Below are 21,891 nucleotides of genomic sequence, written 5' to 3' on the forward strand. Positions count from 1 at the left end.
AGATGATGAATATAGCCTTGAAAAATTAAGATAAATTTGACTAATTTATAAATAATATCAGTTTGGAAACTACTATGATGGAAAAAAAACCAACCAGCAAATTAAGATTCACACACCAATTATTAAACACTAATCGATAAGAGAAACTATTTTTTATACTGACGAAAAAATTAGGGTTGAAGATAAAAACCTGAGAAAGATTTGTTGTTTTCCCATAGCTTTTCTGTGCATTTGCCCCAACGAGATCAGATGTTGAGCCATCAATTTCATTAGGATTCTCTTCACCATAATTGCTCTGGTATTCCATCATAACCACCACATTTTCATCGACTTGATACATAGGGTTACTATGGGTAATGGTTGATATTAGTTCATGAGTATTAGAATTACCAATTGAATCTTCTTCCCTAATTCTTCTGTTTTTCCTCTGCTCAGCATCTTCAATCCCTAAATTATCATTCGATTCAATTTGGGAAACAGTTGTAGATGTGCTATGAGTAGAATTACTAACGGAACCTACACTTTGTTCGACACCATCCTCCATCATATCAGCATCCGTACTTGTAATGTATTTTGCCAATAAATCCCTTCCTTTCTCTGTTAGGCTCCATACCTGATACTCCTCATCTGTCATTGCTTCCACCTTTTGTTCCATGGCCAATCTCCTACAAGACTTGTCATCATGATCAACCACCCAGCAATCTTTACAGATTTTAAATGGTTGCATTTCAAAATGATAGATAAACCATCTCCTCTGACCATTTGGTGTATCCACTCAACCTCCTCTTCTCAAAGGTTCCTTTAGCTTAACTTCAACATACACAGTACTTTTCGCACTTCCTCTTGGTTGCCTTCTTCTCCCTTCTAAAACAACTTTCTTTCAGATATCTTCGCATAATCCTTTAATCAGATTTTCATTCAGAATGATGTTACCCAAATTTCTTAGCTTGATACACCATATGTGCTTATCAAAAATATGCTCTCTTATTGGTATGTTGGCATCATAAGGGATTAAAGCCAACAGATGCCCGAAGATATCCCATGTTTTGGCCATAACACCATATTTCGAGTCTTCCATTTGGAAATGAAAAAGAAAGAGATTCGTTCTTTTAGTGACGATTTCATACCTCCTATAACTTCTCCAGCGATCATTAATTTTTTTTCTTCACATCCTCATGGTCAGAGGTTTCTTAAACATGACTTTTCCAAGTAAACAAAATAGATATTCATCAGCTGCATCAGTTGAAACTTGGGCAGATGCGATGATTCTTCTTAGAGGCCTTGGTGAAGTGGATCCAATAGTTGCAGATTGCATCCTGGAATTGAGATTTTCAACTTGTCTACTACCTTGGAAGACATAGTGCGCCTCTGAGATTCTGAGAGAAAAGATTTCTTCACCAAACTTTTATAAGATTTAGGGTTTGTGCTGTCAGCTGGATACCTTATGGGATTATAAAAGCTTTTAGAAATACAAAAATCTCCTTGTTTCCATAGATATTTGTTATACTGCTGATTTTCCGGATTGACCAATTTGACAATATTTTTGAATTTGAAAAATGTTGAAACTTTCCCACTATTGGAGCTATAATCACGGAAATGACCAGTCACCGATTTATAGCTCAGAATACTCCGAGTTAACCAAATGGAAATTGATCTAATTGAGCTTAGTTTAATGGAAACCATGATGAAGAATTCTCTTTATGGGTAAAAATGCTACACGAAGAACCAAAGAACCAGATTGAATACCAGTGAAGTTAAACGACTTTTAACTCACACCTATGATGAAGATAATCAGGAAGACACTACTATTCTTATGAGCAAGACTACTGTAGCAATCTCTTGAACAATCTGATATCAAGTGATAAACACGACTTAATTACCACCACTGGGAACTACACATACACAACTATGGGAAACGTGCAAAAACATATTATAACCACATGAATTTGCAATTCAAAAAGGTCTTGCGGCGCAGCTTGTTGCTCGCTTGCCTAGTATGTGAGTTTTTGTTTTATCAACAAATAAACAAAATGGTTGGATTGAGTTAAATTCCTATCGATACGAAATTTAGAACCACATCAAACTACTGATAGATATGAATCTATTAAAATTAAACAACTCACAAAACAAGAAAGAAAAGACTAAAACCTTCTACAAGCGTCTTAGCTTCATAAAAAACGTATTAAACAATCTAGAAGATGGGAGAAAAACATATAAGATCAAGAAATCAAAAAACCTGAATCATTAAAACAGATTATCGTAATCCGAAGATCAAGACAAAATTAACAGATTGAAATCATAGAACCAAGGAAATTTTTTCAAAAAACTTCAAAAACTTCCTACAATTTCGGAGCTTCTCTCTCCTAGTTTTTGGTGGCCATTTTGGTTATAACCCCGAAAGATGTTAAATATCTTGGCAAAGAAAAAGATGATGAGCTTGAACCCGTCTTATGTTATCGTTCTACTGTGGGAACTCTACTTCCGAGACATCCTTCTTCTCTCAAAACCCTACCAAACCCCAGTTTTACCTCTATACCAATCCGCAAAGGATTTGAAATATTTTCTTCAACTAGTTCTTTGATCAAACCAGTTCTATCAGCAGCTTCACTTGGGGATGTTACTAAACCTGATTTCCCGATTTTTAATCAGGAGGCTGATAATGGAAAGAAACTAGTGTTTCTGGATAACGCAACGACTTCTCAAAAACCATATGTTGTTTTGAAGGCTATAAATGATTATTATTTAAATTATAATGCCAATGTGCATGGAGGCCTCACCTCTTCTCTCAGTGTCAAGGCCACGAATGAATATGAGTTGGCGAGAAAAAAGGTTTCCAATTTTATTAATGCACCACGATCTGCAAATATTGTGTTCAACAGAAATGCAACCACTACAAGAAAACATGGCTTAAGCGACCAAAATCCCAGCAAGAGCCCATAATTTTAGTCACTTTAAGGGTTTAAGCATCCAAAGTTGCAACTGCCATAAAGTTTGGCGGCTACAAACCTGTGTCATCTAATATCTAGCCACGACTGAATGTGTTTGCTCGCTACATCACTCTTTCAAGTCATCTATAGCAGCTTGAAAAGTGCTCAGGTAGCTATTCACTTTGAGGCACCGACTCCTAGCAACTAAAAAATGAATCGGTTGGTACAACCTCTCTCTGAGCAACCAAGTTTAAGCGGCCACCACATGTTCAAAAGAGAAGTCAGTTTTGGAAGTAGGCATTTGAAACCGATAATGATCTCATTTTAGTTTCTTATTGGTTAGATTAGTGTCATACGGATCATGGTTGTTATCTTAGTTTACTATTAGGGGTGAACAATGGCATGTCGGTATGGTTTTTAGGCAAAACCATTGACCAAACCGTATACACTCGGTTTTCGATTTCAAAACTACCACTGAACTGTTGATGGATCGGTTGCGTTTGAAACCGATCCCAGTCCGCTCGGTCATTTTCTGGCTATTAATGTTTTAACTGGTTCCAAATGAGAAAAAACAAACAAACAAAAGAAACCAAAAAACTATCCTACAACATGAAATAGATCTCGGAGCTTTACCGAAACCTTGAAAATTTAAAATTATATCGATAATTCCTATTTTGATATGACCTCGCGAACTTTTAAGAACACGTACGCACACAGGTATGCACACTTTTTGGATATGATTTCACAACTGCCAAAGGTACCCATACTCGGTATGCATACCTGGTTGACCTGACATAGTTCAGAAGTGTAAGTGCAAAGGCAAAAGTACATGAAGTACCTAAGGTTAAGCATACTTGTTGTGCAAACCTTGACCATGGCTATAGTTCATTTTTGCTATATTTCTCACACACACTTCTAAGAAAAATTGCAAGTTCAAGCTTGTCTTGTTTAAACTCAGGAAATATATTCTGAAGGAATCTTATCTGTAAATGGATGAATTCATCGTTCGTACGAAGTAGATGCACTTATAGTAGTCCACTCACGACAAGGTTACGATCTCGGAGCCAACGTATGCGTACAATATGCCAGAACATGGTTTGTTTAATGTTTCAGGGTATATTCCGAAGGAATCTAACATGTAAATGGATGAATTCATCGTTCGTACGAAGTATATGGACTTATAGTAGTCCACTCACGGCCAGGTTACGATCGTATGCGTACAATATGCCAGAACCTTGCCGAAGCTTCAAGGTTCACAGTTTGTATTCCGTTATAACACATTTGAAGTTCGAATGAATAATGAGCTTCATATTTATCGATTTAGATGATGTATCATTATAAGTTTGAAGTCAGAACCCTCCCAGAGCTTCTTGGCTCATAGTTTGTATGTTTTTATACCACATATGAAGTTTGAATCAAAACTGAACTTCATATTTATCGATTTCGATGATGTATCATGCTAAGTTTTAATTTAGAAACCCTCCCGGAGGTTCTTGCCTCATAGTTTGTATGTTGTTATACCACATTTGGAGTTCGAATCAACACTAAACTTCATATTTATCGATTTAGATGATGTATCATGCTAAGTTTGAAGTCAGAAACCCTCCCATAGGTTCTTGGATCATAGTTTGTATGTTGTTATACCACATTTGGAGTTCGAATCAACATTGAGCTTCATATTTATCGATTTTGATGATGTATCCAGCTAAGTTTGAGGTCTGAACCATCATGAATTTCGTGGTCCATCTCTAGTAATCTTATAACCTGAGTTTACCAGTGTGAAGTAAAGCTACTTCATGACCTATATGACTTGTAAAAATTACTTCATGACTAGTCGAAATTCAAACCCGAAGCACAAAGAGAAAGCACAAAAACACAAAGATAAAGCACAAAGAAACCCACCAATTATCGAATTCATTTTTCATTTTCCCGATTCATTCTTATACATTTTTTGGATTTTTTTATATCAGAATGTCGAAAACAATGTTCTAAATTTATTTATATTTTTTTTGGATTTTTTTTCATGTTAAAGGTTGATAATTAAACCGAAAACATGAGTTCGTATTAACACAAAAGAAACACAAATGCGTCTCAATCCGTATGAGCATCACAAATAAAATCTCAACCGTCAGATTCTTTTCTCAATCCGCATGGCTGGATCCAACGAACTCCGTCCATCACTTTCATTCACCCACCAAACCCTCCCAATCACTCGAACTCTATCTGTTTTGCTCTATCTTCATCTTCTCTGCTCTTCGTCTCCTCCATAGATCGATGACCGGTGCCATTACTTGGGAAAATCTAATTCACTCAACCCATATTTTACTCGTCATCGCCGTCTCCTCTCCCCCTCTTCACCTGCTTATTTGAAACTCATTTTCTATCCTTATTCTCTCTTCTTCTTTCTTCTTTTTCGTTCTTCTTTTCTGCTCTTCTTCAGTTGAAAATCGAAAGGTCATATTGAAGTATGGATTGAAGAAATTTATATCGTGAGGATGTATAAAAGAAACAGGAGTTGGTGTTTCTGCTAATTATGAAGAATAGGATTGAGTCCTGTTATGAATCGAGAACTAGGGTTTCCTCGGTGAATCCGTAATGGAGTTAGAAATTGAGAAATTAAAGTGGGTTTGGTGAACACAGTATGATGAGGAAGAATTAGTGATTGATGTGTGAGTTTTAATGAAGATTAGAGAAGCTAGGGTTTCTGTTCTTTCCCAATATAGATATTAGGGTTCTTGGATGTAATTGAATCAAGTGACTGAAACTGAAATTGAGGTTTTAGGGGAAAGATTAGAGATGGGAATGTTTGATTTGAAAAATTTGAAGCCGTGGTGGTGGTAGAGGCAGAGGAGGCATCAAAGAAGGAGGTCGTGGTGGTGGTTGAATGAAAGGTGGTAGTAAAGTGATTGAGTACAGAGTCTAGAATCCTTTTAGATCAAAGCTTGCTGCTGCTGTACTTGGTGGTGTTGACAATTTTTGGATTGTAAGTATTATTTGTGTATAATGTTTGGGATTTCACTTTGTGTTTTTACTTTTTTTTTTCTTTGTCATTGTTTTAACATAGTGGTGTTTGATTTTATCATCTCTACAAGGTAGTGAATTTTCTTTATGGTTTTGTACTTGTCCAGTTTAGCGGTAATATATTATCTTTGTGATGCTAAGAAGCTCTGTGTAATTTTATCGTACTAGTATCACAATTCATCATATGCTTGATAATAATAAGAAGCATGTTTGCCTTCTATAGGAAGATGTTGGAACTTATGTCCAAGATGGGATTTGCGGCTTACCACTTTTTTGTTTCATGGTCTCGTATTTTCCCTGGTAATTTATCTTCTACCTTGTCGAATTTAAATGTTTCTTACTGTTGTTTTGTGAGAGTTGTGAAGTAAAAGAATATCACTCTCTTTTGTTTCTTCATTTATTTCAACCGTCAACTCTTTATGGAACTAAATTTAGGTCTCTTTCTGTTAGCGCAGATGGTTTGGGAACAAAGGTCAATGAGGAAGGAGTTGCCTACTACAACAATCTCATTAGTGCTCTGCTTGATAAAGGTCCTTGTTTATTACTTGGATGTCCCTTCCATTGATGATTAAACTGCTTAGTTAAATATCGTTTGTTCTGCAGGTTTGCAGCCATACTTGACATTATATCATTGGGATCTACCGAACCATCTTCAAGAGTCAGTGGGAGGATGGTTATCCGACAAAATTGTGTAAGTTTGATAATAAAATCTTATTTCTGGTTTGCATATCCCATTGTGTGTAGCTTATGAACTAATGAGTGGATGCGATATTTTATTTGGGAATCATGCAGAAAATGTTTTGCAATATATGTTGAGACTTGCTTTGCGAGTTTCGGGGACCGAGTAAAACATTGGATCACATTAAACGAACCTCTTCAAACTTCGGTAAATGGACATGATATCGGGATATTTGCTCCTGGAAGAAGTGAAAATTCTTCTACTGAACCATATCTGACTGCACATTATCAACTTCTGGCTCATGCAACACCTGTTTCCATATACAAGAAAAAGTTTCAGGTGATTTCTTCGATCTGTGCTTTGATGCTTTTACATTTCCTGATAATTGTCTAAAATTTTAAATTTCTTTATTTGTGTGGCTCTTATGAAAACTGAAACAAAAAAAAAAAAGAAAAACATTCTCTCATATACGGCAAGTTTGATAATTAATATACGGATAGACTTCCATTTTCTCTTATAGTAAGCTACAAACACGGACGATTTATGTGCAAATGATAAGAAAAAAAAAAGGTTTGTTTACAATAGCAGTTAGATGCTCTGTAGTGCCGAAAAAATATGGTGAAAACAACCTCATCATTCAACTGACACGGGATTTATATTCTTTAATACATATGCTTATAAGAGTACTAAATAGTCTCAATGTACTGTTGCTGTCGTCCCTATTAACAGTTCCCATCAATTTCACCATTTGTCATGTTCGTAATTTTGTATCTCTTGTAGGCTCAGCAGGGTGGTGAAATAGGAATAGTAGACGGATAAGATGGAGGATAAAATTGCTGCTTCAAGGCGTCTTGATTTTCATTTTGGGTGGTATTTGGATCCAATATATTTTGACTATCCTAAGACCATGCGTGAGAAACTTGGAGATCGGCTTCCAAAATTCTCAGATGAAGATAGAGAGTTGTTAAGGAACTCGGTAGACTTTCTGGGTATAAATCACTATACAACAAGATTAATTTCTCATGCGACAACAAGCCCTGGATATGGGCATCATTATCATGATCAAAAAATGGAACAAATTGGTACAACACTTACTTAAAGGTTTATGTTTTTGAATGTTGTATAAGCTCCTTTATCTAACTTCTTCTTATTATAAGTTCAATATCCTGGGGGTGAGGCTATTGGCGAGAAGGTACTGATAATATCCAGCTAGTTTTCTCTCTAACACATGCATTCAGCTTTTATTTGAGTTTAATTCTGTTGAAAATGTCATTTATGCCAGGCTGCATAAAATGTCATTTATGCCATTATACCAGCTGTGATGGTAGATGCTCTATATTTTCTTGATCACAGTATTGCTTCTCAAATAGCACAGCAGAAGGAATTCAATGGGTCTTCTATTGCAAGGGAAGATTTGTTGTTGATGTTTTGTTCATGGTACTTCTGGTGATGAAGAAATGGATGACATGATGGGTGTTGGTTGTGTATGTTGTAGGCTTTTGGTTTGAGGTTATTGCACTGAATTGGTGAGAGCTTCGCACAGGTGGAATGGCTGAATAAGTTGCATCAAGAGACTCACAACAAGAGCAGATGATGGCGTGCTGAGCAGCTGAGGATTGTTGGTGCTGATTCTGCAGTAGCTAGGATTGTTGGGTATCCTTCTACTTTTGTAGCCTAAACTTTGACATCAAAACCAGATCTAGAAAATATGGTATCAGGTCGCAAAAGTATGAATCTGAGTGAGTTTCAGAAGAAGCATGATGTGGCCTTCAAAGCTTTAAGTATTTGGTAAGAAGAAGCTTGATGTAGCCTTCAAACTTAAAGTATGTTGAAGAGTTTGTAATTTGTTTTTTTTTAAAGAAATGAGATTGTATTTTTATTTAATTTTTGTAAAATGAGATTGTAATTTTTCTTGATTAACAATTGATGTTTTAAATTGAATTTAATGATATTAAATTAAATTAATTTTGCATTTAGTTTGTTGTGTATTTGCTTTTTGTTTAATTATGATTTCATTTTTTATTCCGCCGAGTCAAAATTGGTCGGAAGCCTTTAAATGAACCGGAACATTCTATGTAATGAGCAACTAATTTTTGACAAACTCAAAGGTTATAGCAACTAATTTCAGACAAGCTGAAAGTTTGCACCGACTAAAATCTTGTACATCCAATACCCTTGAGAAACTTATTATTGGTCATTTAAGTTGCTCTAAACCTTTGTCAATGTAACATATTATTCGCTAAGATGGTTGAAATAAATTTAGAGCAACTCACTCTAGGATAATTGGAATAAACTGAAAGCAAGCATATTTGTTAATCGCTGATGGTAGTTGAAACATTCTTAGAGCGAGTGCCTAGCTGCTCTAGACCTATATAGATCCCACCTTTTGCAACTCAAGAGCGAGACCCAATTAAGTCGCTCTAAGGGTTAGTGCGACTTAATATGGGATTTTGCAACCAAAATTGCCCGGTTGCTTAATCCAGTTTTTCTTGTAGTGAACACAAGGTATAACACAAAATTGGTTAAAAAGACCAAAATCAACAATTTCTGGGTGAAAAAGACATCTAGATTTTGATACTGTTTAAATGTTCAAAAATGTAAAAATAGTCAGAATGTAAACAATTTCATCCTACCCATTTTCAAATATTTTTTCTTATTTTTAATTTACATCGGGATGCATCCAGTTTCATCCTCGCTATTTTTTAAGTTTAAGCTAGGATGAATCCAGTTTCATCCTTGCTATTTTTTTGGTATCTATTTCACCCATACTAATTTTTACTCGTCCATTAGAACCATGTTTTAAAAATATTTGGACAAATTACCCATTTTCCGAAGGTATAAATCTAGTGGCTTATTCTTGGGGACTTGCAAATTTAAAACCGGGAGATGAGATTATTCTTACGGTAGCGGAACATCATAGCGCTATAGTTCCTTGGCAAATTGTTGCTCAAAAAACTGGTGCCACTCTGAAATTTGTTGGTTTGACGGAAGAAGAGGTTCCAGATGTTTTGCAATTGAGAGAAATTATTTCCAAAAACACGAGGCTTGTGGTAGTCTACCACGTCTCAAACGTTCTTGGATCTATTCTTATTGTTGGGGATATCACAGCATGGGCACATAGTTTCGGAGCAAAGGTGTTAGTAAACGCTTGTCAAAGTGTTCCTCAAAAGGTGGTGGATGTGCACAGCCTTGATGTTGATTTTGTTGTTGCATCTTCACATAAGACGTGCGGGCCAACAAGCATTAGATTATTGTATGGAAAAAGCGAGCTCTTCTCGGACATGCCTCCTTTCTTAAGCGGAGGTGAAATGATTGCCAATGTATTTCTGGACCATTCCACTTATGCAGAACCTCCTTCCAGGTTTGAGGCTGGAACCCCGCAACTGGGGAAGCCATAGGTCTTGGAGCAGCAGTGGATTACTTATCAGGAATTGGCATGCAAAAAATCCATGGTTATGAGACATAGTTGGCTGATTATCTCTACGAAAGCTTACGTTCCATTTCCAATATCCACATATATGGCCCTGCTCCTTCCCTAACTGTTCATCGAGCTGCTCTTTGTGCATTCACGGTTGATGTCAACCCAACAGATATTACTACTATCCTAGGCCGCCTGCACGGTGTTATGATCAGATCAGGTACTCATTGTACTCAACCTCTACATCGCCATCTAGGTGTAAATTCAACTGCACGTGCTAGTCTATATTTCTAAAACACAAAAGAAGATGTTGATACCTTCACAGAGGCATTGAAAGATGCTATTAAAATGTTTTAAGTAAAAAGGTTTAAGCTATCGAGCTAGAAGTCTCCGAACAGCAGCTCTAGACTGTGTTCAAGATGAAGCAAAAGCTTTGGTAGAAGTAGTGATGTCAATTTGGATTTCCTCGTATCATTTTGCTGTGTTAGTTCTCCAAACCAATTTTGCTGTTTAATAAGAGCCTGCAAACTGTTGGATATTTTCAACAAACCTTTATATTGCAGGCATTTTGGCTGTTCCTGGGGTTCGCCAATGGGTTTGTATTATCAGTTAGAAAAACTGAACAGAAATCTCGTTTCACCAATGGACGTATTGAAGGAAGAGACACGCCTGTTCACTCTGGAAAGATGCGTGTAGAGATGAAGAGTCTTCTCCAAAGAGTGTGATTTCCTCTTTAAATTGGAGACTTATTTTCCATTCAAAATAAAATCTCAACTCTCTTTGTTTTCTGATGCAGGGCATACTACAATTCCAGAAGATTCCGCTTAGAGGTTTGGCTTCCATGGTTTCCTAGTTTCAGTCTTTCTTATTTTTAGGATTCTTGTAGATTTCCTTTTAGTTTTCTGTTTCCTAGTTTAGTTATTCTTCAAGCCTATATAAATGCTAGATTAAGTCTTGTAAGAGCTATCTATTACTCAATCAAATTATTAAACACAAAACTTATCTTTCTCTTCTTGCTTGAATTCTCTTCTCTTCTTGCTTATAGCAATCTAGTATTGCTTTCTTTTACCTTGTTCCACATTAGTTGGTATCAAACGCTTAGTTTTAGGTTTTCTTCCTATAACTTGATCCTTTACATCGCTTCTGCAACACCTTTCAGTCCTTTTTTAGTTCTTTTTCGTATACAAAAAAAAAAAAAAAAATATGACTGCTCAACCAGTTACTCTAGCAGCAATCGAAGCTCTCATCAAATCTCATACCGAGATTTTGGCAAAACATTACTGAAGCTCTTGAGAAGTCCATGGAGGACAAATTAGGGTTAAGAGATACCAAGCTTGAAAGCATGCAGAATCAACTTTTGAAGGTTGCAAAACATATAAATCAAGATTTGGATATGCCTGATCTTGTAGACTTCAGTTTAGGGTAAAGAAGATGTACTTCAGTTTTTACAGAATGATGAAGTACCTGAAGATGTATTGCGTACTTTAAACATTAAGAAACCGTATGAAGGTTTCATAGGTCATTCAAAGAAGAAGATAGTTTCTCCTGCACTTGACAATGATGATGAAGATGAACGTGAGAACGATCTAGAGAAGAATTGGATTGAAGAACGACGTTTAAAAACTGGTCACAACCCTTACAGTTCTTTACCAGAATATAAACTAAAAGCTGATATTCCCAACTTCTCTGGAAATTTTCGTATTTAAGAACTAACTGATTGGTTCTTTGAGGTAGAAGCTTTTTTCGAATTCATGGAGGTCCCTGAAGATTCTAAGGCTAAACTTGTGACATACAAACTCAAAGGAGGAGCTGCAGCTTGGTGGGATAAGATCTGTGATGATCGTAGAAACGCTAACAAACCGAAAATACGTACTTGGAAACGTATGAAAACTTTGATCAGGGATAAGTTCTTACCTAGAGACTTTATGCAACAACTTTTCATCAAATTACAAAACATTCAGCAGGGGGCACGAACTGTTGAAGAATATGTGTCAGATTTTTATAATTTGGTCGCACGAAATCAACTCAAAGAATCTGAAGAACAGTTAGTTGCAAGATTCATTGAGGGACTGAATAGATTAATACAAAATGGTATGGCTCATTCAATTTTTACTATGGTCGAAGCTGTGCAGCAAGCTATTAAGATAGAAAATCGTCTTATTCGTTCTTCTAGGATTTATCCATCCAGACAAGGGCGTTATCAAAATACTTACAGGGGTACCAATTCATCTCAAAACTTTTCTCCAGATACTGTTTTGAATATTCCAAGGCATCCTTATGATGATGTTATCCATTCACATCGACAACCTATCCATATTGTGCCTTATACTCCACCTCTGGCTACACCTATCTTAGCCAATTCAGTTGATCTTCAGCCGGGTCAGCAGTCTCACTCTCTGCAACCAACTCCTCCTACTATAGGGAATCGGTTTCATAACAGGCAACAACAATTTCCACCGCAACAGCGAGCTAATAATGCATATACAAAATTTCGTGGAGATAAGTGCAATAAATGTCAGCAATCGGGGCACACTTCTAGTGATTGTCGGAAATTCAATTCTTTGATTGGTGAACCTCAGTTCATTAATGAAGTCACTGGTGCGCTTAATGAGTTCGAAGATGAATACTCACCTGGTGATGAAGACGAGTTTGTTGGGATGATTCGTCAATTATTTCTTACTCAACAATGCAAGTCTCAGAGACACAGTATTTTTAAATCAAGATGTTATATTGGGGGTAAAATCTGCAAGATGATAATTGATAGTGGCAGTGTGGATAATTATATTGCTGATCACGTAGTTAAGAAGCTTGAACTACCAGTAACTTCTCATCCAGAACCTTACACTGTAGGATGGGTTAATGCCTCTAGCACACAGAAGATTACTCTTCAGTGTTATGTGCCATTCTCTTTTGAGGGTTTTGAAGACACAGTTCTATGTGATGTCATTAATATGGCGGCAGCCCATCTTCTTCTTGGCAGACCTTGGCAATACGATCTTCACGCGGTTCACAATGGATTCGAGAATACTTACACTTTTGTTCATAATGGGAAAACCAAGGTTCTTAGTCCATCCAATTCCACTTAAAACTCTTGTGCGCAGACTGATGCTGTCGTAGCCACTGTTATTCATTCTTTGCACCCACAACATTCTTTACATTCCCATGAAGATTTTAAGCCTATGATTGAGTTTCCTGCAAAGGTGAAGCCCTTATTATTTCAATATAATGTTTTTTTCCAGATGAACTACCAACTGCATTACCTCCTTTACGGAATATTCAACACTGCATCGATTTTATTCCTGGAGCCTCTTTACCAAACCAAGCACACTATCGCTTGAGTCCTGCTGAGCATGAGATATTACAGGGACAAGTAAATGATTTGCTTACAAAGGGTTTGATACGACCTAGCAACAGTCCTTGTGCCAGTCCTGCCTTCTTGGTTAGTAAAAAAGACAATGGATGGAGGATGTGTATCGATTGCAGAGCATTAAATCGCATCACCATTCCTTATAGATTTCCGATCCCGCGTATTGATGATATGATTGATTCACTGTCGGGATCTATTATTTTTACTAAGTTGGATTTACGCAGTGGTTACCACCAAATACGCATTCGAGGTGGAGATGAGTGGAAAACAACATTCAAGACACGTGGAGGTTTATATGAATGGCTGGTCATGCCATTTGGGTTATCTAATGCACCTAGTATTTTTATGCGACTCATGAATCAGGTTCTCCAACCCTTTCTCAGTAAATTTGTTATTGTCTATTTTGATGACATACTAATTTTTAGTCGCAGTGAGCCAGAACACCTCCAACATATTTCACAAGTGTTTCAAGTTCTTGCTGACACCTGTTTATATGTTAATTTGAAGAAGTGTACCTTCATGGCTTCTTCAGTAACATTTTTGGGATATGTGATTTCTACTGATGGTATTCATGTCGATTCTTCTAAAGTTCAAGCAATTGAAGATTGGCCAGTTCCTACTTCTATTCGTGATGTTCGTAGTTTTCATGGTTTGGCTTCTTTCTATCGAAGATTTGTGAAGAACTTTAGCTCTATTTCTGCACCTTTGACTGACTGTCTCAAGAAGGAGAAGTTTGAGTGGACGGAAGCAATGGATAAAAGCTTTATTCTTCTTAAAGAAAAGCTTTGTACGACACCAATTATTGCACTTCCGAATTTCAACAAGCCTTTTGAAATAGATTGTGATGCATCTGTTGTTGGTATTGGTGCAGTATTATCACAAGAGGGTCATCCAATTGCATATTACAGTGAGAAGAATTCAGATGCACAAAAGAAATGGTCTACATATGAATTAGAGTTATTGGCTCTTGTTCAATCTCTTAAGCAGTGGCATACTTATCTTATACATAGGGAATTTGTTGTCAACACTGACAACCATGCTTTGAAGTTTTTGAATACTTCTGCTAAAGTTAACAGAATGCATGATCGATGGCTTTCCACACTCAACAAATACACTTTCTCCGTGAGACATAAAAGTGGCAAATTGAATCAAGTTGTTGATGCCTTAAGTAGAAGAAGTCATCTATTAACTACAATTCGTAATGAGAGTTATGCATTTGACTATATCAAAGACATTTACCCAGAAGATGAAGATTTTGGCAAACTATGGGATCAATGCAGTTCTCAAACTCATGGGGTTGATGATTTTCTTATACAAGAAGGTTTTCTTTTTAAAGGGAATCGATTATGTATTCCTCAAGGGTCTTTACGTTTACATCTTATGCGAGAATTACATGGCAGTGGTCTTGGTGGTCATTTTGGGAGAGATAAAACCATTGCCCTGATTGAAGAAAGATATTTCTGGCCATCTTTGAAACGTGATGTACAAAAGTTCGTACAAAAATGCATGGTCTGTCAGAGAGCAAAGGGTACAATTCAAAATACCGGGTTGTATACTCCTTTACCAGTTCCTGATGCACCTTGGGTTGATATAAGTATGGATTTTATACTTGGTTTACCTCGTACTGCTAGAGGTAATGATTCTGTTATGGTCGTAGTTGATCGTTACTCTAAAATGGCTCACTTCGTGGCTTGTAAGAAATCAACTGACGCTTCTAATGTTGCTTCTTTGTTCTTTAAAGAAGTAGTAAGATTGCATGGGGTTCCAAAGTCTATCACTTCTGACAGAGATACCAAATTTTTGAGTTATTTCTGGAAAAGTTTATGGATGCGCTTAGGCACAGTTCTAAAATTCAGCACAACTTCACATCCGCAAACTGATGGACAAACTGAGGTTGTTAATAGTCACTTGGGAATTTGATTAGAGCTAAGTGCCTGGATAATAGTAAGCAGTGGGATGTGTTATTGCCACATATGGAATTCGCTTTCAACACTTCTATGAATCGTTCTACTGGGAAAACTCCATTTGAGATTGTGTACTCTAAAGTACCTAATCATACTCTTGATTTGGTAGCCTTACCCACCACACAGAGTACAAACACTGCAGCCGACTCTTTTGTAGACAAAGCAACTGAATTACATAATGAAGTAAAATCTAAACTGGAGAAGTCCAATTCTAAATATAAAGAGGATGCTGATAAACACAAGAGGTTTAAAACCTTCAAGGAAGGGGAGCTCGTGATGATACATCTAAGAAAAGAGAGATTTCCAGTGGGTACTTATAACAAAACCAAGATGAAGAAATATGGTCCTTTCAAGGTTTTAAAGAAGATCAATGATAATGCTTATGTTATTGATCTACCAAATGATTGGAATATCTCCAACACATTTAATGTTCAAGAGATTTTTACGTTTCATGGTGACAATGAACTTCTGGTTTGTTTGGAAAACTCGAGGACGAGCTTTACTCTAGAAGGGGGGACTGATGCAGGGCATACTACAATTCCAGAAGATTCCGCTTAGAGGTTTGGCTTCCATCGTTTCCTAGTTTCAGTCTTTCTTATTTTTAGGATTCTTTTAGATTTCCTTTTAGTTTTCTGTTTCCTAGTTTAGTTATTCTTCAAGCCTATATAAAGGCTAGATTAAGTCTTGTAAGAGCTATCTATTACTCAATCAAATTATTAAACACAAAACTTATCTTTCTCTTCTTGCTTGAATTCTCTTCTCTTCTTGCTTATAGCAATCTAGTATTGCTTTCTTTTACCTTGTTCCACATTAGTTGGTATCAAACGCTTAGTTTTAGGTTTTCTTCCTATAACTTGATCCTTTACATCGCTTCTGCAACACCTTTCAGTCCTTTTTTAGTTCTTTTTCGTATACAAAAAAAAAAAAAAAAAATATGACTGCTCAACCAGTTACTCTAGCAGCAATCGAAGCTCTCATCAAATCTCATACCGAGATTTTGGCAAAACATTACTGAAGCTCTTGAGAAGTCCATGGAGGACAAATTAGGGTTAAGAGATACCAAGCTTGAAAGCATGCAGAATCAACTTTTGAAGGTTGCAAAACATATAAATCAAGATTTGGATATGCCTGATCTTGTAGACTTCAGTTTAGGGTAAAGAAGATGTACTTCAGTTTTTACAGAATGATGAAGTACCTGAAGATGTATTGCGTACTTTAAACATTAAGAAACCGTATGAAGGTTTCATAGGTCATTCAAAGAAGAAGATAGTTTCTCCTGCACTTGACAATGATGATGAAGATGAACGTGAGAACGATCTAGAGAAGAATTGGATTGAAGAACGACGTTTAAAAACTGGTCACAACCCTTACAGTTCTTTACCAGAATATAAACTAAAAGCTGATATTCCCAACTTCTCTGGAAATTTTCGTATTGAAGAACTAACTGATTGGTTCTTTGAGGTAGAAGCTTTTTTCGAATTCATGGAAGTCCCTGAAGATTCTAAGGTTAAACTTGTGACAAACAAACTCAAAGGAGGAGCTGCAGCTTGGTGGGATAAGATCTGTGATGATCGTAGAAACGCTAACAAACCGAAAATACGTACTTGGAAACGTATGAAAACTTTGATCAGGGATAAGTTCTTACCTAGAGACTTTATGCAGCAACTTTTCATCAAATTACAAAACATTCAGCAGGGGGCACGAACTGTTGAAGAATATGTGTCAGATTTTTATAATTTGGTCGCACGAAATCAACTCAAAGAATCTGAAGAACAGTTAGTTGCAAGATTCATTGAGGGACTGAATAGATTAATACAAAATGGTATGACTCATTCAGTTTTTACTATGGTCTAAGCTGTGCAACAAGCTATTAAGATAGAAAATCGTCTTATTCGTTCTTCTAGGTTTTATCCATCCAGACAAGGGCGTTATCAAAATACTTACAGGGGTACCAATTCATCTCAAAACTTTTCTCCAGATACTGTTTTGAATATTCCCAGGCCTCCTTATGATGATGTTAGCCATTCACATCGACAACCTAGCCATATTGTGCCTTATACTCCACCTCTGGCTACACCTATCTTAGCCAATCCAGTTGATCTTCAGTCGGGTCAGCAGTCTCACTCTCTGCAACCAACTCCTCCTACTACAGGGAATCGGTTTCATAACAGGCAACAACAATTTCCACCGCAACAGCGAGCTAATAATGCTTATACAAAATTTCGTGGAGATAAGTGCAATAAATGTCAGTAATCGGGGCACACTTCTAGTGATTATCGGAAATTCAATGCTTTGATTGGTGAACCTCAGTTCATTAATGAAGTCACTGGTTCGCTTAATGAGTTCTAAGATGAAGACTCACCTGGTGATGACGACGAGTTTGTTGGGATGATTCGTCCATTATTTCTTACTCAACAATGCAAGTCTCAGAGACACAGTATTTTTAAATCAAGATGTTATATTGGGGGTAAAATCTGCAAGATGATAATTGATAGTGGCAGTGTGGATAATTATATTGCTGATCACGTAGTTAAGAAGCTTGAACTACCAGTAACTTCTCATCCAGAACCTTACACTGTAGGATGGGTTAATGCCTCTAGCACACAGAAGATTACTCTTCAGTGTTATGTGTCATTCTCTTTTGAGGGTTATGAAGACACAGTTCTATGTGATGTCATTAATATGACGGCAACCCATCTTCTTCTTGGCAGACCTTGGCAATACGATCTTCACGCGGTTCACAATGGATTCGAGAATACTTACACTTTTGTTCATAATGGGAAAACCAAGGTTCTTAGTCCATCCATTTCCACTTCAAACTCTTGTGCGCAGGCTGATGCTGTCGTAGCCACTGTTATTCGTTCTTTGCACCCACAACATTCTTTACATTCCCATGAAGATTCTAAGCCTATGATTGAGTTTCCTGCAAAGGTGAAGCCCTTATTATTTCAATATAATGTTTTATTTCCAGATGAACTACCAACTGCATTACCTCCTTTACGGAATATTCAACACTGCATCGATTTTATTCCTGGAGCCTCTTTACCAAACCAAGCACACTATCGCTTGAGTCCTGCTGAGCATGAGATATTACAGGGACAGGTAAATGATTTGCTTACAAAGGGTTTGATACGACCTAGCAACAGTCCTTGTGCCAGTCCTGCCTTCTTGGTTAGTAAAAAAGACAATGGATGGAGGATGTGTATCGATTGCAGAGCATTAAATCGCATCACCATTCCTTATAGATTTCCGATCCCGCGTATTGATGATATGATTGATTCACTGTCGGGATCTATTATTTTTACTAAGTTGGATTTACGCAGTGGTTACCACCAAATACGCATTCGAGGTGGAGATGAGTGGAAAACAACATTCAAGACACGTGGAGGTTTATATGAATGGCTGGTCATGCCATTTGGGTTATCTAATGCACCTAGTATTTTTATGCGACTCATGAATCAGGTTCTCCAACCCTTTCTCAGTAAATTTGTTATTGTCTATTTTGATGACATACTAATTTTTAGTCGCAGTGAGCCAGAACACCTCCAACATATTTCACAAGTGTTTCAAGTTCTTGCTGACACCTGTTTATATGTTAATTTGAAGAAGTGTACCTTCATGGCTTCTTCAGTAACATTTTTGGGATATGTGATTTCTACTGATGGTATTCATGTCGATTCTTCTAAAGTTCAAGCAATTGAAGATTGGCCAGTTCCTACTTCTATTCGTGATGTTCGTAGTTTTCATGGTTTGGCTTCTTTCTATCGAAGATTTGTGAAGAACTTTAGCTCTATTTCTGCACCTTTGACTGACTGTCTCAAGAAGGAGAAGTTTGAGTGGACGGAAGCAATGGATAAAAGCTTTATTCTTCTTAAAGAAAAGCTTTGTACGACACCAAATCTTGCACTTCCGAATTTCAACAATCCTTTTGAAATAGATTGTGATGCATCTGTTGTTGGTATTGGTGCAGTTTTATCACAGGAGGGTCATCCAATTGCATATTACAGTGAGAAGAATTCAGATGCACAAAAGAAATGGTCTACATATGAATTAGAGTTATTGGCTCTTGTTCAATCTCTTAAGAAGTGGCATACTTATCTTATACATAGGGAATTTGTTGTCAACACTGACAACCATGCTTTGAAGTTTTTGAATACTTCTGCTAAAGTTAACAGAATGCATGATCGATGGCTTTCCACACTCAACAAATACACTTTCTCCGTGAGACATAAAAGTGTTAAATTGAACCAAGTTGTTGATGCCTTAAGTAGAAGAAGTCATCTATTAACTACAATTCGTAATGAGAGTTATGCATTTGACTATATCAAAGACATTTATCCAGAAGATGAAGATTTTGGCAAACTATGGGATCAATGTAGTTCTCAAACTCATGGGGTTGATGATTTTCTTATACAAGAAGGTTTTCTTTTTAAATGGAATCGATTATGTATTCCTCAAGGGTCTTTACGTTTACATCTTATGCGAAAATTACATGGCAGTGGTCTTGGTGGTCATTTTGGGAGAGATAAAACCATTGCCCTGATTGAAGAAAGATATTTCTGGCCATCTTTGAAAAGTGATGTACAAAAGTTCGTAGAAAAATGCATGGTCTGTCAGAGAGCAAAGGGTACAATTCAAAATACCGGGTTGTATACTCCTTTACCAGTTCCTGATGCACCTTGGGTTGATATAAGTATGGATTTTATACTTGGTTTACCTCGTAATGCTAGAGGTAATGATTCTGTTATGGTCGTAGTTGATCGTTACTCTAAAATGGCTCACTTCGTGGCTTGTAAGAAATCAACTGACGCTTCTAATGTTGCTTCTTTGTTCTTTAAAGAAGTAGTAAGATTGCATGGGGTTCCAAAGTCTATCATTTCTGACAGAGATACCAAATTTTTGAGTTATTTCTGGAAAATTTTATGGATGCGCTTAGGCACAGTTCTACAATTCAGCACAACTTCACATCCGCAAACTGATGGACAGACTGAGGTTGTTAATAGATCACTTGGGAATTTGATTAGAGCTAAGTGCCTGGATAATAGTAAGAAGTGGGATGTGTTATTGCCACATATGGAATTCGCTATCAACACTTCTGTGAATCGTTCTACTGGGAAAACTCCATTTGAGATTGTGTACTCTAAAGTACCTAATCATACTCTTGATTTGGTAGCCTTACCCACCACACAGAGTACAAACACTGCAACCGACTCTTTTGTAGACAAAGCAACTGAATTACATAATGAAGTAAAATCTAAACGGGAGAAGTCCAATTCTAAATATAAATAGGATGCTGATAAACACAAGAGGTTTAAAACCTTCAAGGAAGGCGAGCTCGTGATGATACATCTAAGAAAAGAGAGATTTCCAGTGGGTACTTATAACAAAACCAAGATGAAGAAATATGGTCCTTTCAAAGTTTTAAAGAAGATCAATGATAATGCTTATGTTATTGATCTACCAAATGATTGGAATATCTCCAACACAGTTAATGTTCAAGAGATTTTTACGTTTCATGGTGACAATGAACTTCTGATTTGTTTGGACAACTCGAGGACGAGCTTTACTCTAGAAGGAGGGACTGATGCAGGGCATACTACAATTCCAGAAGATTCCGCTTAGAGGTTTGGCTTCCATGGTTTCCTAGTTTCAGTCTTTCTTATTTTTAGGATTCTTTTAGATTTCCTTTTAGTTTTCTGTTTCCTAGTTTAGTTATTCTTCAAGCCTATATAAAGGCTAGATTAAGTCTTGTAAGAGCTATCTATTACTCAATCAAATTATTAAACACAAAACTTATCTTTCTCTTCTTGCTTGAATTCTCTTCTCTTCTTGCTTATAGCAATCTAGTATTGCTTTCTTTTACCTTGTTCCACATTAGTTGGTATCAAACGCTTAGTTTTAGGTTTTCTTCCTATAACTTGATCCTTTACATCGCTTCTGCAACACCTTTCAGTCCTTTTTTAGTTCTTTTTCGTATACAAAAAAAAAAAAAAAAAATATGACTGCTCAACCAGTTACTCTAGCAGCAATCGAAGCTCTCATCAAATCTCATACCGAGATTTTGGCAAAACATTACTGAAGCTCTTGAGAAGTCCATGGAGGACAAATTAGGGTTAAGAGATACCAAGCTTGAAAGCATGCAGAATCAACTTTTGAAGGTTGCAAAACATATAAATCAAGATTTGGATATGCCTGATCTTGTAGACTTCAGTTTAGGGTAAAGAAGATGTACTTCAGTTTTTACAGAATGATGAAGTACCTGAAGATGTATTGCGTACTTTAAACATTAAGAAACCGTATGAAGGTTTCATAGGTCATTCAAAGAAGAAGATAGTTTCTCCTGCACTTGACAATGATGATGAAGATGAACGTGAGAAACAAAACCAGTGTGTTCTTGGTTGGATCAAGGTCGACAAGCTTCGAATCCAACACTGTTGTGGGGCTTCAAGTATCCTGACGGCGATATTCATTGACCTGTTTGTTCTCGCCAACTCAATTGGAAAAGGGTCGAATAA

At 36.8% G+C, this 21,891-nt stretch overlaps 1 pseudogene; it reads left to right on the forward strand.

Moving 5' to 3' along the window:
- Positions 1–1,196: 1,196 nt before the first annotated feature.
- On the forward strand, positions 1,197–10,402 carry LOC113351027 (annotated as a pseudogene).
- Positions 10,403–21,891: the final 11,489 nt, after the last annotated feature.

Source organism: Papaver somniferum, chromosome 2 (genome assembly GCF_003573695.1).
Source record: "Papaver somniferum cultivar HN1 chromosome 2, ASM357369v1, whole genome shotgun sequence".
In the NCBI taxonomy this organism is placed as follows: domain Eukaryota; kingdom Viridiplantae; phylum Streptophyta; class Magnoliopsida; order Ranunculales; family Papaveraceae; genus Papaver; species Papaver somniferum.